Here is a 17,522-nt window from a genome sequence, read left to right on the forward strand (position 1 = left end):
ACCCGGGGATGGGGGCCGCGGGGGTTAGAATACCATGTGCACACATCTGAGTGCTCGGTGATGGAACCTAAGTGATCATACCTAGTTTATGGATGCGAAACTGCAGCATCAAAAGGCACCGGACTTGCTGATGGGTTCGTGAGGGATCCTGAAGTCCCTGAAGTCAAAGCCAGTGGACTTCCCCTCTCAGGCTTTATCCTTGGAGCCCTCTCTTTTTCCCACCTTTGCCCACATTCCTGGGTTTCTGTCTGCTGGGTAGACTGATAGGTCACGTTTAAAAGGCCAGTCTTCCAAAGAACTAAATAAGTAACACATTCGATATCTGAGTCAGTGATTTCTAGTAGAAAACAGGTGTTCTTGGTTGGAAATCATGCGCTGCCACCATGACTTGTAGGATTGTGGGAAGTGGGCAATGGAGATTTTGCCAACTCTGCTGGTGATTTCACAACCTAAGCTTTATCAGTTTCATGATTAGGTTCCCAAGTTGTGACTTGCCCAGAATCAGACTCAGGAGTCACCATTCCTGAAAGCTCATGGCAAGGGTTGAAGGTTCCTGGGTTCACCCAGAGGCAGCAGGAGAAGGAGATGGGCGGGGAGGGGGGCAGGGTTAGCAATGAACATTTATTGGGACACAGGCCCCTGTTTCAGGTGTGATGACAGACACTTTGTATGTATGATATCTTCGCATTTAGAAAGCAAGCAGCCCTCTTTCCAGCCTCTGTGCCTCCATGTTACTGCTTCTTAGGATCTCTTTTTCCATTTGTTTTCACCCACTGCTCCCCAGGGGTCCAGCATCAGCCCTCTTCTCTTCACACCTGACATTTTTCCTGGGAAAGCTTACCTTCAGCTTTAAACTGTGCACAGATGCACCTAAATCTCTACTTCCAGTCCAGACTTCTTTCCTCATCTCTAGATCCCAGTGTCCAAAGGGGCTCATCTTCCTAGTGTGTCTTTGACACTTGGCTTGAACCTGGTCTGTCTAGTCTCCGTCTAATAAAAATATCTCCTGAATGGGCTTTCACCTTGCTCTTTGGCCGCCACTTCTTTAGCCTGAAACTTCTTCTATTTCCCCTTAAAGGAAGGGACTCTGACTCCAGGCTCACTTTCTTCCACTGCGCTCCCCGTCTCAGTCCTAGAATGATCTTTCCAAAATGCTCATAAGACTTTGCTGCTCCCCCAGGTACATCCCTTCAAACCAGTATCCAAGACACTTGTTCCAGTGCATTCTCCTCTGCAGGGCATATCAGGGCATATCTATATCCTGCCCCAAATGCTCTCCTTACTGTTGTTATATACACGCTGCTCTGTAGTGTTCAGACCTATTTGTAGTTTTCTTTTTCTTTTCTAATGGTAGCTTTGCAACCCCCATTTCCTCTGCCTGTAGCATCCCCCCCCCAACACACACATACCTTCCCTGACTTCGCCTAACTCATCTACCATCACTCATCTTTTGAGCCTCAGGTCAAGTGTCCCCCCATCCATGAAGATTTCCTGGTATCTCCTCAACTTCCAAGCCAGGCAAATGCCCTTCCTGAACAATGCCACAATGTCCTGTGCATATCTCTGTCATGTCCCTTTTCACGCAGGACTGTAGTTGTTGGGGTGCTAATCTATCTCCCCCAGTCCCTGTGAGCTGCCTCAGGGCAGGAAGTACCTAGACTGAGCTTTGTTCTCCCAGCACCACTGTGTGTTGGAGGAATGAATCAGTTAATGAAATATATTTGAGGAGGCAGACATTAACAAGTAATTCTCCGGCAAATTCATGGAAACAAAACTGAGATGTACACAGAAGGTGCAATGGAAACTCAGAGGAGTAGGCACCTAATCTGTCTGAAGGGAAGGATGAGGGAAGGCTTCCCAGAAGGGGTGGCACCTGAGATGCAAAGGCACCCAGGATGGAGGAGGGCATCTGAAGGTCACACAAGTTTGAGAAAGTGGGGCTTCTCAGGACACTGCAATGGCTGGAGAACAGGAAGTCCGTGGGAAGCAGCTCAATTTTGAGCCTGAAAAGGTGAACAGGAAGTGGATTAGGGAGTTCCCAGTGTGGTTCAGGGAGTTAAGGACCTGACATTGTCTCCATGAGGGTGTGGCTTCAATCCTGGGAACTTCTGCAGGTGTGGCCCTAAAAAAGGAAAAAAAAAAAAAAAAAAGGTGGACTAGGACTCACTTTTCAAATACCAGTATTTATGTATAATCCTGAAACGACAAGGCATTATATTTATGGGGCATTTCCTTTATTTCCATTTTTGTTGATCTTATCTCACCCCTGGTATAAGATTTCAATTTCCTTAGTAACATTCCTCGGCACCTGGGATAACATCTTGCCCGGCACTTGATAAATGTAAGCTATTTGACAGACTGATAAAGAAAGGCTGGCGGTGCAATTTTTCAAAGCAAAATATTTCTAAATGCTATTAGTTTACTTGTTCAGCGATTTTCAATAAATATCATTTCTGAAAGGTTCAAAATAAAAACTGAAGATGAAAAAGGAATTGCTTTTAATTGCATAGAATAACAGTGATTTAACACACCAAAAATAAAGTCTTATTTTCCTTTTTATTTAAAATTATGATTTATTTAAGATTATGAAAGACATAAGTGAAAATGTAACTAGTTTGATCTGCCCATTAGTGCTTAGTACACTCTGCTTTCAACAGGAGCAACATGATTTAGTACTATAACCGCAATTTTATTTTACTGTCTCCCCCCCACCCCACACACGGTGTACATGTTATCTTAGGAAACACTGTTCCAAAATACCTGGTATCAGAAATGAGTGTCTTTCATGGACAATATTGTTTCCTTAATACAGGTAGATAAAATCTCCATGAGTGAAAGAAAGAGGAATGAAGTAATATCAGAAAAGACATGGCAGAGATCAGAAAGGATGATACGGAGTCGAAACAAAATAACAAAGGCAAGGAATCCAGGTAATAAACAGAGCTTGGTCACAAAGGAAATGAGAATGGAGGTCCATAACATCGTGAAAGTAAGTCTGCCTTAAGGTCACATTAAAAAAAGAAAAAAAAAGAAAAAACCCAAGAAATGGGAAACTAATTTTGATGACCTCTAAGTTTTCTTTGGAGCTGAGATTTGCTGGTTCAATGAAAAAAAAAAAATTCTTTTTTTTCTTTTTAGGGCCGCACCCACCTGTGGAGGTCCCCAGGCTAGGGGTCAATCGGAGCTGCAGCTGCTGGCCTACGCCACAGCCTCAGCAATGCAGGATCCGAGCGGCATCTGCAACCTACACCACAGCTCAAGGCAACGCTGGATCCCCAACCCACTTAGACCAGGCATGGAACCTGCATCCTCATGGATACTAGTCAGATTCATGCCACTGCTCCACAAAGGGAACTCCTCTATAAAAGTTTTTATTTGGATTCATTTAAAGATTGAAGATGAAATTGTTTTATGAGAGAGGCCAAAGCTGGTTCATTGTTTTGAACCTAAACTACCATTTCTCTTTATGGTTCTGAGCTGCATACTCCTCCCTTCCTCCCTCCCTCCCTTTCTTCCTCCTCCTCTTCTCCCTCTGGAAACACTCTCTCTGCCCCAAGATGCCAGACTCTGAGCTGCACACACAGAGGTAAAGGAACTTCTCTGGTCTCAGACTAACAGCATAGGAGACAGGGGTGCGCAGCATACAGTGGACAGACAACGAAGGGAATCCCTGACCTTTTTGGATGTCAGGGAAAGCTTCAGTGGAGAGAACACATGAGATGGGTCATGCAAGTGAGTAGGGCTGAGAAAGAGGAAAAGGCAGGGAAGGACTGCCAGGCAGAAGGAATGTGCAAGACGGCAGGGTGGGACACAGTAGAGAGGGTGGGGAGGTGAGTCTGGCTGGACTCCGAGAGGGGGAAGTGGTGAGTCGTGAAACAGAGAGGATTCTCCAAGGGTTTAAGCATCACAGTAACATACTCACAGTCATTATCTTTTGCTTCAATTTTGATACTTAAATGTGACACCTAAATGATGCATATATTTATTTTGGGGGTTGTTCTATGGTGTATAAAGTGTCAAGTGTAACGATTAGCATATGCCGCCAACTCAATACAATGCTCTAAGAATTTGGGATACAATTCTTCTATTTCCTTATTTCTATAAACCATACCCTGCTCAGCTCCATCTACAAAGTTTGCCCCAAAGACATTTTCCAGGATTCCTTCCTTCTTGGACTGAACAAGAACTTTAGTGCTTTGGGGTTTAGGAAGATAAGAGGGGGTTGTCCTCATTTTCAGTCCAGTTGCTAAGGTCAGCTATAGGCTCCTTTACCTCAACTTCCAAGGCATCAACATGTTGTATCCAGGACACCCAGTCCATACAGAAGCCCTCCCTTCCATGTCCTGAATCCTTAGAAACTGTCAGAGAAGGTGCTAAAGTGCCCATCACTAAGATGTCAAAGTCTCAACCCCATCCCCTGTGATGGTGACAGAGTCCAGCACACCTAGGGACAAGGTCCTTCTCCATTCAACTCTCACCTAAAATTGGTTGTGGATGGGAATGCAAAAGGGCACAGGAGTTCCCGCTGTGCCTCAGCAGGTTAAAAACCCAACTATATCCATGAGGATGCAGGTTCTATCCCTGGCCTTACTCAGTGGGTTAAGGATTCAACATTGCTGTGACTGTGATGTAGGTTGCAGACACAGTTCCAACTTGACCCTTAGCCTGGAAACTTCCATATGCCTCAGGTGCAGCGCTACAAAGAAAGAAAGAAAAAAAAAAGGTACAGTCGCTTTGGAAACTAATTTGGCTGTTTTTATAAAGCGAAATGTTCATTTACTCTGTGACACAACAATCTCATATTTGGCCAAGGGAAATTAAAAATGTTCATGCAAAAACCTGAAAACAAGTGTTGACTCTGGCTTTATTCATAATTTCCCCAAACTGAAAATAACCCAGATAAGTACACCCATATAATTTGAAAATTACTCAGCAATATAAATGTATGAGCTACTGCTACATCCAAAATGGAGGGGGTCTCAAAAGCACTCTGCTAAGTAAAAGAAGCCGGACTCCAGCAGCTTCGTACAGTATTATTCTACTTCAGTAACATTCTGGAAAAGGCAAAAAACTATTGGGGCAGAAAACAGAGCAGTAGTTCCCAGTTGCTGGGAGCAGAGAGAGGGTTTTGTATTGTTTATCTTTTTTTGTTTGTTTGTTTTTTTGTGGGTTTTTTTTGGCTGGATGAACTGTTCTATGTTTTGATCCTTGATTGTGGTGGTGAGTAAACATCCATGTTTGTCAAAAGTCTTAAAATGTGCCAAAAGAGGGACATTTACTATGTGAAAATTATACATCAACAATAAGAAAAAAAGAGAGAAAAACTCCCCAAGTTGGCTTCCCTTTCCTTCTTTTTTGGAACAATCCAGCCTGATTCTCTTGAATGGCCAAGACTTCCAGCAAACAGAGACCTGCTCAGAGGTTGTTCTGTGCTTAAAATGTCTCCAGTCTGGAGGCCTTGTATTCATGTCTAAAAATATTCTTTTTAATGTTAAAATGCTATTATATAGCTCCTAGGAAGAAAAGGTCTACCTTTTTGGAAGAGAGACAAAAAAATTATCTATCATTCCTTTGTGATGCATCTCCAGATGCCTGGATATGGGAGCAGGGACTGGTAAAAGCAAACCAAACAACAACAGAAACCGGAAGTTAGTTTAGGGTTGTCTTTGAGACTTGGCAATTTTTTGTTTATTTGTATTTTCTTGTTAGGGCCACACCTGTGGCATATGGAAGTTCCCAGGCTAGGGGTCGAATCAGAGCTACTGCTGCTAGCCACAGCCACAGCCACAGCCACAGCCAGTCAGGATCCGAGGCGCCTCTGTGACCTCCACCACAGCTCACAGCAATTGCCTGATCCTTAACCCACTGAGCAAGGCCAGGGATTGAACCCGCAACCTCATGGATACTCGTCTGTTTCTTAACCCTCTGAGCCACAGTGGGAACTCTGGTTTGGTTTTAAGCTTGAACTTCCAGAAAGAAGGGGAGTAGATCAAACTTACCTTTAATGCCCAGAGGAGATTGCCCTGCAGAGAAATAAGATAATGTAACTTCTTGATGTGTTTTCTGCTCTGTTCTATCTCAGAATAGACTCCCATGCCAGGATTCGCTCTGAAGGCTGGGTCTGTTGGAGGGAGGGGACAAGAAGTAGGCTGCAGGGAGCTTCCAGAGAAGCAGGGAGTGCAGGGGGCAGACAGAGAAAAGTAAACCCACAAATAAGGTCATTTCTCAGAGGTGTGATCCTTTGAGGGAAATTAAAGGTGATCTGATAGGAAACAGCTGGGGGAAGGGCTCATTTGGTGAGGACGGTCAGGAAAGACCTTTCTGAAGATGTGACCTCCGTCCTGACCTAGAAGAAAAGGCATCCAAGGTACCAGGAGCACAGAGGGCACCGTTACAGGCTGAGAGATCAGCAGATGTGAAAACTCTGCTGGAAGAATGAGCCACGGAAAAGCAGCCAGGGAGGCTGGGAGGTAATGAGCAAGTTGTGGGGGATGACCGGGTAAGGTGAGGTACACAAGAGGTAAAGGGGGTCCAGACCTTCCCTAATTCGAGTGGAATGAAGTCAGTGAAATGTTTTAAGCAGAAGAGTGATGTGATCTGAATTACATTAAAAGTAATAATTCTGGTTTTTTTTTTAAGCAAGTACTGATGGTTTGAGGGTGGGTATGAGGACAAGGAGTGAATCAGGGCTCACTCCAAAATTTTCGGTTTGAAAATAAGTGGTAGGGAGTTCCCACTGTGGCTCAGTTGTAACAAACCCAACTATTATCTATGAGGATGCGGGTTCAATGCCTGGCCTTGCTCAGTGCGTTAAGGATCTGGTGTTGCTGTGTGCTGTGGTGTATGTCACAGACAAAGCCTGGATCTGGCATTGCTGTGGTTGTGGCATAGGCCAGTAGTGGTAGCTCTGATTCAGCCCCTAGCCTGGGAACTTCCGTATGCTGTAGGTGTGGCCCTAATTAAAAAAAAAAAAAAAAAAAAAAAAAAGAAAGAAAGAAAAGGAAGAAAGAAAATAAGTGGTAAAATTAGCTTTTTTTTTTTAAAGGAGTAAAAATGAGGAAGATGTGTTTTATTCAATATTTTCAAAATGAGGAGTTCCCTGGTTAAGGATTCTGCATTGTCACTGCTTGGTTTGGTTTGGTCCCTGGCCCTGGAACTTCCGTATGCCCTGGGGAAAGAAAAAAAAAAAAAAAGCACTTTTTAGTAATGGAAGAAATCACAAAGAAAAAAAAAATCAATGTTTAACTTCATAAAAATTAAAAACTATAATGCAAAACAATTGAGAAGCAAAATAAAAAGTGCCTTCCAGAAATATTGTGTCCTATTTACATTATGGTTCACAAGATTGTATCAGTTTATACCCTGGCTTGCAGTATTTGAGGGTAAACATCATACTTTGCCAGCATTGGCCATAAAATTTTTAAAGCAACATTTTCTAAATTTACAAGAAAGAAAATGGTGAGGTTCTGTTGTTATAATTAGCATTTTAAAAGTCTGGTAACTTCAAATACTTGTTTGATGTTTTTATTGGCTATTTGCATTTCCAGTTTGTGAAAAGGTTTTTCATGCACTTTCTCTCTTTATCTGCAGGAATTTTAGCCTTATTGATTGGTACGTGCACTTTAAAGATCAAGAAGAGTACAATTTTTTTTTCATATTTGTAGAAAATGTATTTGCCCACTTCATGGTTTACCTTTTAGTTTCTATTTTACTTATTTGTGTTGTCCTTGCTATTGTTAATGGAATATTCTTTTCCTGTTCCAAGCCAGTGATTGTGTATACAGGAAAGCTATTGATTTATCATATCTCTGTAACCTAGTACTTTTTTGAACTCTTTTTAGCTCTACGAGTTTTTAGTTGATTCCTCTCCTGGGTATGGGCGTCTATAAGAATATCATGTACAAAAAGAAGGGAGAGATGGAGCGAGGAAAGGAGGAAAGGTTGTAAGGGGATATTTTCTTCTCTTTGCTGATTATAAAACTCTTATTTAGGCCTGACGGGTGTTTTGGGGTTTTTTTGTTTGTTTTTTGTTTTTCGCCAGAATTTCCAGTAAATTTGGTGATAATATCAGTTTTTCCTTAATCTAACCAGAATGTTTGTGGAATTGCACTGTGAAGTATGAAGCTGGCTTTTTCTTTTTTTCTTTTTTTGGTCTTCTCTCCTTTTAGGGCCTCACCCGAGGCACATGGAAGTTCCCAGGCTAGGGGTCCCATTGGAGCTACAGCTGCCAGCCTATACCACAGCCACAGCAACGTGGGATCCAACCCGAATCTGTGACCTACACCACAGCTCACGGCAATGCCGGCTCTTACCCACTGAGCAAAGCCAGGGATCAAACCCGAAACCTCATGAGTCCTAGTCGGATTCGTTGCCACTACGCCATGACGGGAACTCCCTATGAAGCTGGCTCTTGACTTGAGATAAATATCAATGATTATGGTAAGATTCATACTTGTAGTTTTTTAAGCATATATTGTGGTGGAATATTGTTTCTATCTATTAAAGATGGTAACAGAAATGAATGTGATATTTTAAACCAGGCAGAAAGCACACTAGCAACCCCATGGGTTCAGTTTAAGTGGAAAAAAATCTTCCTCAATTTTATTCTCTGTGTGGTGGACAAGTTCTTCTTTTAATAGTCCCTTGATTGTCCTTTGGGCAGTACTTCTCCCTTAAAAAGAAATAAACATCACTGAAGTTTAATTTACATACTATACATCATGTCTATTTCAACGTATGATTTGATGAATTTGGACAGATAGCCACTTTGGTGGAATCTCCGCCATCAAGATACTGACAATTTCTCTCACTCCCTAGAAGATTCCTCCTGCTTATTTGCAGCCCATTCCTCCTTTTGCCCACAGCCCTGGGAAACTGCTAGTCTGCTTTTTATTATTATGGATTAGTTGGCACTTTCTTTCTTTCTCTTTTTTAAGGGCCGCACGTGCGGCATATGGAGGTTCCCAGGCTAGGGGTCTAATCAGAGCTACAGCTGCTGGCCTACACCACAGCCACAGCAATGCCAGATACAAGCCACATCTGTGACCTACACCACAGCTCACGTCAATGCTGGATCCTTAACCCAGTGAGCTGAGCAAGGCCAGGGATCAAACCCCCAACCTCATGGTTCCTAGTCAGATTTGTTTCCACTATGCCACAAGGGGAGCTCCGGCACTTTCTAAATTTTACATAAGTGGAGAGAGGACTTTGCCATGCCTGGCTTCTTTTATGTAGCCCTACCCCCACTTCTAGAAAGGTAGATGTGGCCCCTTGAAAAGTGAAGACGCTTGGTGCTACCAAAGGTAGCCTCTCTCACAATGAGCCATGGAGTCTCCTTGAAGCACTGAAGAGAGTCAGACCCTTTGGGTTTTGAGGGTTTATAAGGAAAGGTGTTCCTCTTCCTGGCATTGAGTTCTCATTCCCTGGGACGGAAAGCAGAACAGATGTACTGAATCCACAAGGGCTCAGACTCCAGAACTGCTGAGGACCGAGGGCTCCCAGAATTAACCCAGGGGACTATCCTCAGAGAGGTGGGCAGCCAGGTGCTGAGAGAGATGGCCACTCACGTGAGCCAAAATTGCTAACCATAAAGACCTATCACTTTGAAAATCCAGACCCGGACCCAAGGCTTTCTGGGAGATAGCTCTACTCACAAACGAAAAAAGGGACCATGGAGAGCCACCACATTGAAAACCCACATACCAGTACCTGGGAATTTAGGGAGGTCACATTGTGGTTAGTATCCTGTTGCTGCTGTGACAAACTGGCACAAACTTAGTGGCTGAAAAACAACACAAATTTATTATCTTACAGTTCTGGAGGTCAGAGTCCAAAATGGGTCTCTGAGCTAAAATCACTGTCTACAGAGCTGTGTTCCTTCTGGAAGCTCGAGGACAGAATTCTTTTCCTTCTTTTTTTTTTTTTTTTTTTTTTTTTTTTTCCCAGCTTCTAGAGGCTGCAGGCATTCTTTGGCTCCTGGCTCTTATCCATCTTCAAAGATAGCAATGACCAGTCAAGTTTTTCCCATGATGACATCCTTCTGGTTCTGACTCATCTTCATTTAAGGACCTTGATGGTTATACTGGGTTCACCTAAATAGATCTCAGCTAATCTGTTTATTTCAAGGTCAGCATATTAGCAACTTTCATTCCGACTGCAGTCTAAATCCCCCTTTGCCATCTAACGTGACCTGTTCACAGATACTGAGAATGAGGAATGGACATCATTGTGGACTATTATTTTGCCTACCACAGAATATAAACTGGCACAGCTGACTACAAATATCTACCACTTTGAGAACCTGTATTCAGGCATCCTGAATGGGCATGCAAAAGATGGCCATCCAAGTGAATTTAATGAGCCAGCCATTCATTGACCAATGACCATCAGGAAGATGCCCATGTGTGGGAGGCAAAGAGTGTGGGAGCATCTTCTCTTGGAGAAAACCAAGGTGTCAGCTCCAAATGTGCCATGGCACAGAACTAGAATCGCTTAACTTCACAGGGCAGTAGACAACACGTTTCAACCAGTGATACACAACACAACCAGTATGGGAAGCAGCAAGAAGTAGGGCAGTTGTGGATGGTCCAAAAACAGCGGTCTCCCCTCTGCAATGTGGAAATTGGATTTATTTCTTTTTGACCATTATGAGTGCCTACTACAAATGATACAGAAAGAGGGAGATAATAAGCTTTCTGCCAAGAAAATAAGTGGGGATTGAGACAGAGTTAACACAAATAAGCAAAACATTATGAACAAAATATCAACATTTTTAATAAAGACAGGATCCAATTCTGCACTTAAGGGGAAAGAAAAGAGTAAATGAAAACAAAAAATCCTATTATTCTGAGGATGAATCCATGCATTTAAGAACAAGTTTCAGCATTTTGGGCAAAAGGCAGTCCTGGGAGTTCATTTATTATCTTGCCCAATAGCTGATGTAAAATGATTCAGGTACGGATTTTGCCCTCAAAAATAAGCAAGAACTTTTCATAGAAGTTTCTGGAAAACTGTAATGAATGTTCCAGTTTTATAATTCCATTTTACCTGTTAATGATTAGCTATATGGTTTAAATTTTTAATTTCTTATGAAGGAAATTGGGAAAACATAAAATATAGAGAATAAATCTTATAGAGATATTTGAGGGAAACTCTTACTGTGGGAAATGAACATTTGAGCAGTTCTGTGGTTAAATAATGTGGACTTTACCGATTTTTTTTCCTGAGGCATGCAGCAGCTTGATATAGGATCTCAGCTCCCAGACCAGGGATTGAACCCAGGTCATAGAGGTGAAAGCATCAAATCCTTACCACTAGACCACCAGGGAACTCCCTTACTGATCTTTACAGAATGAATGCAGTTCTTTCTGATATGTTCTCAAGGCATCAATATTCATGGGCGAAGAGACGGTTGTGAAGGAAATTGGGATGTAGCCCCACCTAGAGGCTTCAAGGCACAGCTGTCATGTGTTTTACACAGGCCACCATCTTTATTCCATCTTTAAGAGTCTACAGATAATACTGTGAGAGAGGGGTCTCTGCTTGGTGCCAGTCCGTTGAGCATGGCATCTCTTTGGATGAGCCACCACTTCGCCATGGCACACGCTGGCCTCTCTGTTTGGAGAAGCCAGTTGACCACTCTTCACTTCTCCCTTCTGCACCTCGCATGGGGCTCTGGTCATCTCATCAGAAGATCACACAATTTCTTCCTTGTTAGATGGTCTTCAGAGCTGACTCTTGACATCCTCAGTATCTTCAGCTACTCCAGCGAATGGCCCTCAGGCCTCTAAAATGGATACGATCCTCTGCCCTACTCTTGTGAAAATTGCTGGAGGCTTCTTGAGTCTTCCTTCTTCTCTTTAGACAATTGCTTAGACTGCCCCATCCCAGTGCTTTCCCTCTGTCACTCAAACTCAAACACTCCACACAGCTCCTCCCAGCAGTGCCCCATCATTGCTAAACTCTGCAGTTCCTTCTCTCTTCACACTGGACTCTTGTTCTTGAGGGCAGCAGAGTTTTGGAAAATTCTTAAGGGCTGGTTTCATATCCTGAGCCCCTGATCTAGGCTGTTGGGCTCTGACCAATACACCTTTGCTCCCTCTGTCTGTCTACCTAATTCATCCACTCATGTGTGAGAGATCTCAGTTCAAATTTTAATTCCCCAAGGAAGACTTTGACATCCAGACTAGATGGGGGTCCCATGCCGCATGATTTCGTGGTATTCGGTACTTCACACCAAGTACCCCAGGTTGCAATATTGTATCTGGGTCATTTGTTTAATGTTCATATTTCCCTCTAGAGAGAAGACTATTTGAGGGAAAGGACTGGTTCTGTTTTCTTGACGTTGCCTCTGCGGCCCAGCTCAGGGCCTGGCACAGAGTCAGGGCTAACTAAATATAAAGTGACTTTATGAAATGAAGGATTAATGAGTAAATGAATGAAAAAGTGAACAGACTTTCATTAACATAATAACCAGAGTCCAGGTAGCTCTCCTTAGTTAAGTGTGATGGTTAAAAACATGGGACCTAGTCAATTTAGACAGGTTTTTTAGCCTCTGTGCCTCTTGTCCTCATCTGTAGAACGGGGATAATAAAAGTACCTTTGGGGGATGTATTTATTTATTTTAAAAAAGTTTATGGTCGTACCTGCAGCGTATGGATGTTTCCTGGCCAGGGGCTGAATCCAAGCCTCAGCTGCAACCTGCACCACAGCTGCGGCAATGATGGATCCTTAGCATACTGAGCCACACTGGGGATTGAACTCACATCTCTGCAGCGACAAGAGCCGCTGCAGTTGGATTCTTAACTCATTGCACCATCACGGGAACTTCATCTTATGAGGATTTAATGAACTGATAGATAGATTAGATAGATAGATAGATAGATAGATAGAGATAAAGCCATTTATGTATCTTTAAATCCTTAGAATGCCCAGAATATATTAAGCACTAAACAGCATATTCGAAAACCTTAAAAAAAACCCTCCCTGTGATTACAAGATTCTCATAATTACCACATTCAGCTGTTGCTATTCTAATGCACTTACCTGGCTCACATTAATATCAATGTTTCATCTAATCTCTTTGTGTATTTTTAGTGCTATTTTCCTGTGTCTCTAATTCTCCAGGGCTGTCTTATCTATTAGTGTAGTAGACACGGTGCCCAGGCCCATAATACTGTAGAGAGCCACAAAAATGTTCTAATCTTTCTAAAATCTGACACGGCAAAAAAAAAAAAAAAAAAAAAAAAAAAAAAAAAAAAGGCTTTTTAGGTTAAAAAAAAAGTTTTAATATATAATATTACTAGATTTGCCTTCACCCCAGCATAGTCATAAAATACGTTTTCTGTGTTTGTTTGTTGACTTTTATGTGGAGGAAGGGGCCCCTGACAGCAGTGCCAGGGCCCAGAAGAGCAGAGTGCAGGCCAGCAGCTCCCAGCTGCTGTTCTGTATCACTCTTCTGTATCACTCTTCATGCTTCAGTTAAAAGAAATGAAGAAATGAGAACAAAATGGAAGTGTGGCAGCGTTGCAACTTTCGTGCACCATCTGAATAGATGTGCCAAGGGCAGGCAGCGCAGGGCAGTAGGTGATCTTTCCATCCTGGCTCCACCCTCTGAAAGCAAATGCCCTCCACTAGAGCTGGTCTGCAGAGAGGACCCGGGTCCCCTCCCTCCTCCCTCTCCCACGGCTTCCTCAGCCCTCCTCCACCCCGTCACCCACAGATTTCCTGCCCCCACTCACCTCCTTCCCTATCTCTCTATGGCTCATCCTCCACCCCGGCTGGCAGGCTTCCCCTAACACACGCTTAGCCCCACCTTAGTTTGCAGCATCCTTCGCCTCTCAGTGGCTCACCTGTGTTTCTCACACGGCTTCTTCAGCATTGCCTCTGGGTCCCTCTACCTCATCCCCCTCTTCCTTCTCATTACTCATTGTTCTTGCACGTTGTGTGCTTCTCTTTTATTATAGTGTCTTTCTGATTCCAATTTCAGGCACTCTTGGTTTCTTCTGCTACCTTTTGTTGCCTATTTACCTATTTACTTCCCACCAATTATTTTTTTTAAGCACTTACGTTCTTCTTCTTTTAAAATGTCTCCTCTCCCCCTCTTGCCCAGCCCCTTTTCAGTCTTCTGTTAGTTCCTTTTCTTTTTTTCTGCTTCCTCTTCCTCTGAGGACCTGGTCTGTTCACTCCCACTGCTAACCAGGGCTGTGGAAGCTCCACCCTCTGCTCTGCTCCACACAGACATTAAAGGCCACAGGAAAGGTGACTTGGTGTGTGACAGAGACTCTTCTTGAATTGGGCCTCCATGCACAGACACTAATTTGATTATTAACTGTAGAATGAAGACATTGGGAAGGTGAGAAATAGAAGGCAAGCAGATGGCACATTCTGATGCTTAGCTGCTTGTCAGGGTCATAAAATTACCTGGGCTACCCACAGTCATCAAGAGAAAATGTGGCTCCTTTGTTCTGTGTACCGTTAACCCGCTTGCCTGGCAGACCAGTGTAGCCTCAATCCTTCACCCCTCCTCCCACACCACACACATCAACTTGTGAGAAAAATTAATTGTTCCATGTAGGCAAATCCTATAAATTAGCCTCTTTAGCACAGATGTAGGCTCTCCTTTATGACAAAAACTCAGGATCGCAGCTGCTTCTCCATCCCCTGCTTCTCCTGGAGCCAAGAGGCTTTCGTGTTGTTCTCCAGGTATTCAGAGGGGAAATGGCACCCCTGCCTCTTCTGCTCCTGGGGTGCCAATGCTTGTCCTGATGCTATTCCCAGAAGAAGCCTGAAGCTGCTATAATCCATGATCTGGTCTCTATGGGGACCACCTCAGTGTTCCACGGTATGCTGGCATCCTCTGAGGTATGGCTGTGAACCCCAAATTCTTGGCACAGAGGCCCAGCCCTAGGCAACCACTGGAGCCAGATTTCCTTTAAAGTTCTCAGTGATTTCTGGGTCCTGTCTGTATCACGAGAGAATCTAGGTCATCTAGGAAAACAAAAAGCAGCCTCTCCCTCTGTCTAACAAGTTCCTTCTAGTTAAAATTGCCTGTCAGCTTAGGAGGCTTCCTCTAGAGTCCTAAATGGGTATCAGGAGAGAAATGCCCCTTCCCTTTGTCCCCCCTTGTTTAGCTGACATGTAAATAACACTAATCCATACTGAGATGAGGCTTGATAGATGCTCTGCATGGCTTAATTCTCACAACAACCCTATGCGGAAGACACGCTATTGTCGTTCTCATCTAATAGGTGTGGAAAGTGAGGCACAGAGAGGTCAATGGCTCACTTGGGATCACAGAGCCCTGTGGCAGAGGGTGGAGCCAGGATGGGAATCCTGGTGGCCCAGCTGAAGGGTCTGTGCTCTCAGACTCTGCTGTGCTGCTCTCCTGCCCCCTCGGATCCCCTTGGCCTCTCTCCTTCATTCCTCCTTCTTCTCCTCCCCACTCCGGGACCAGAAAAAGGTGGGATTTTATTTCCCCATGTCGTATGCACTCTCTACCACGAAGCTGGTTTATTTGCCATATAAAGAAGGGCGTGAGTTCAGTTTGTTTTGAATGCTTTCTTCCGAGTTTCCAGAGAGAGAGAGAGACACCGTGTGTTGATGTCAGCCGTGAGGCAAATGTTTCACTTCTTCCACAGTCCACTTCAGAGGAATTCTGGGAACTGCTGAGACTGGCTGGTGGCAGCCATCCAACTCCCATATGGAGATCCAGAATGTGTCCTCGAGAGCTGCGCTCAGATATCAGCTCCACCTTCAGCAGCTAATGACATCCCTGAGGACATCAACAGCGTGACAATTTCCTCTGGCAGCAACAGAGTTGGCCAGGCTGGCCCATCTCCCACCCTCCCTCTCATGCCAGGAGATCAGGGGTAGTAACCATGCAGCACCCCATGGATCCGAGGCTGCCCGTGTGACTTCTGGCCCTGGTGGCTCCACACTGAGGCCCACCTGTTGCTATGGGGACAAACATTTTATTCTTCTACTTTCTTCACTTGGTACCTTCAGGTGACCTCAGACAAACAGGATGGGATCAGGGTTTCTAGACTGTATTGAGGTCAAGTCCCCCCAGGATGAGCCATGCATGCTTGGAGAATCTAGTATTTCTCAGACATCTAGATCCTCCATTAAAACCTTTAAATAGGAGTTCTCATTGTGGCTCAGTGGGTTAAGAAACCTACATAGTATCCTTGAGGATGCAGTTTGATCTCTGGCCTCTCTCAGTGGGTTGAGGATCTGGCATTGCCACAAGCTGTGTTGTAGTTCCAAATGCAGCTCAGATCCAGGGTTGCTGTGGCTGTAGTGTAGACTGCAGCTGCAGTTCTGAGTCACCCTCTAGCCCTGGAACTTCCATATGCTGCAGGTGTGGCCATGAGAAAGAAAAAAAAAACTTTAAAAAAAATATAGTTTTGGAGTTCCCGTCGTGGCGCAATGGTTAATGAATCCGACTAGGAACCATGAGGTTGCGGGTTCGGTCCCTGCCCTTGCTCAGTGGGTTAACGATCTGGCGTTGCCGTGAGCTGTGGTGTAGGTTGCAGACGCGGCTGGGATCCCGCGTTGCTGTGGCTCTGGCATAGACTGGTGGCTACGGCTCCAATTCGACCCCTAGCCTGGGAACCTCCATATGCCGCAGGAGCGGCCCAAGAAATAGCAAAAAGACAAAAAAAAAAAAAAAAATATATATATATATATATAACTATATATATAGTTTAGCCTTAGTCTGGTATGGTTCTATTGCTCAATTAGGAGTAGTTGAAGTGCAAAGACTGTAGCTCTATAAAATGTTATGAAATATGAGGTGTAATCTTTCCATTAGGGACCATGTTCTAAAATGCTTTATAGATTCAATTCCTTCAGTCATTTAACAAATACGTTTTGAGTAGAATCTCTTCATTTCCAGATAAGTGTACTTCCTATTCTTCCAAAGCCTCTATCAGTGGTTCCCCACGTGGCATTCGAGGAATCTTCTATGTTCTCAGGGCACTAAGAAAGCCCTTTCATCTCTTTCCAGTATTTCCTACAGAAATTGTGCTTTTATGATAAGGTTGTACTTATTAACAAAAAAATTTTCTTCTCCTTTAGGGAAATGATAAATGACCCAGTGGCATTGTGCTGATCAGAAGCTCTGATTAGCACTCTTTAACTGAAATACATGGAAATGTAAATAAGTTATTATATGATAAAAGAAATTTGTTTGGAGGATGGAATTCACATGGGCAAAGGATGAGAAGACAGGGCCCCACTGCCTTGTCACCGGCTATGTCTACCATCCCTCTGAGAGTTCACAACCTCATTTGTCACTGTGAAAACTGTCTTTTACATGTATTGTGCAATCGTCTGCTTCAAAAGATGCCCAGGCACAGTGACTAAAGGTCGATTTTTTGTTGTTATTCAAATATGCCCTGGAGGTTTAGGGGCCACTGAGGTCCTAGATCATTCTAGGATTAAAGACCAGATAATAAAAATTATCACCCCAGTTTATCCCTAACTGAGGCTACTGCAATTGTTAACGATGTTCAGTAGAC

This window comes from Sus scrofa, chromosome 1 (assembly GCF_000003025.6).
Source record: "Sus scrofa isolate TJ Tabasco breed Duroc chromosome 1, Sscrofa11.1, whole genome shotgun sequence".
In the NCBI taxonomy this organism is placed as follows: Eukaryota; Metazoa; Chordata; class Mammalia; order Artiodactyla; family Suidae; genus Sus; species Sus scrofa.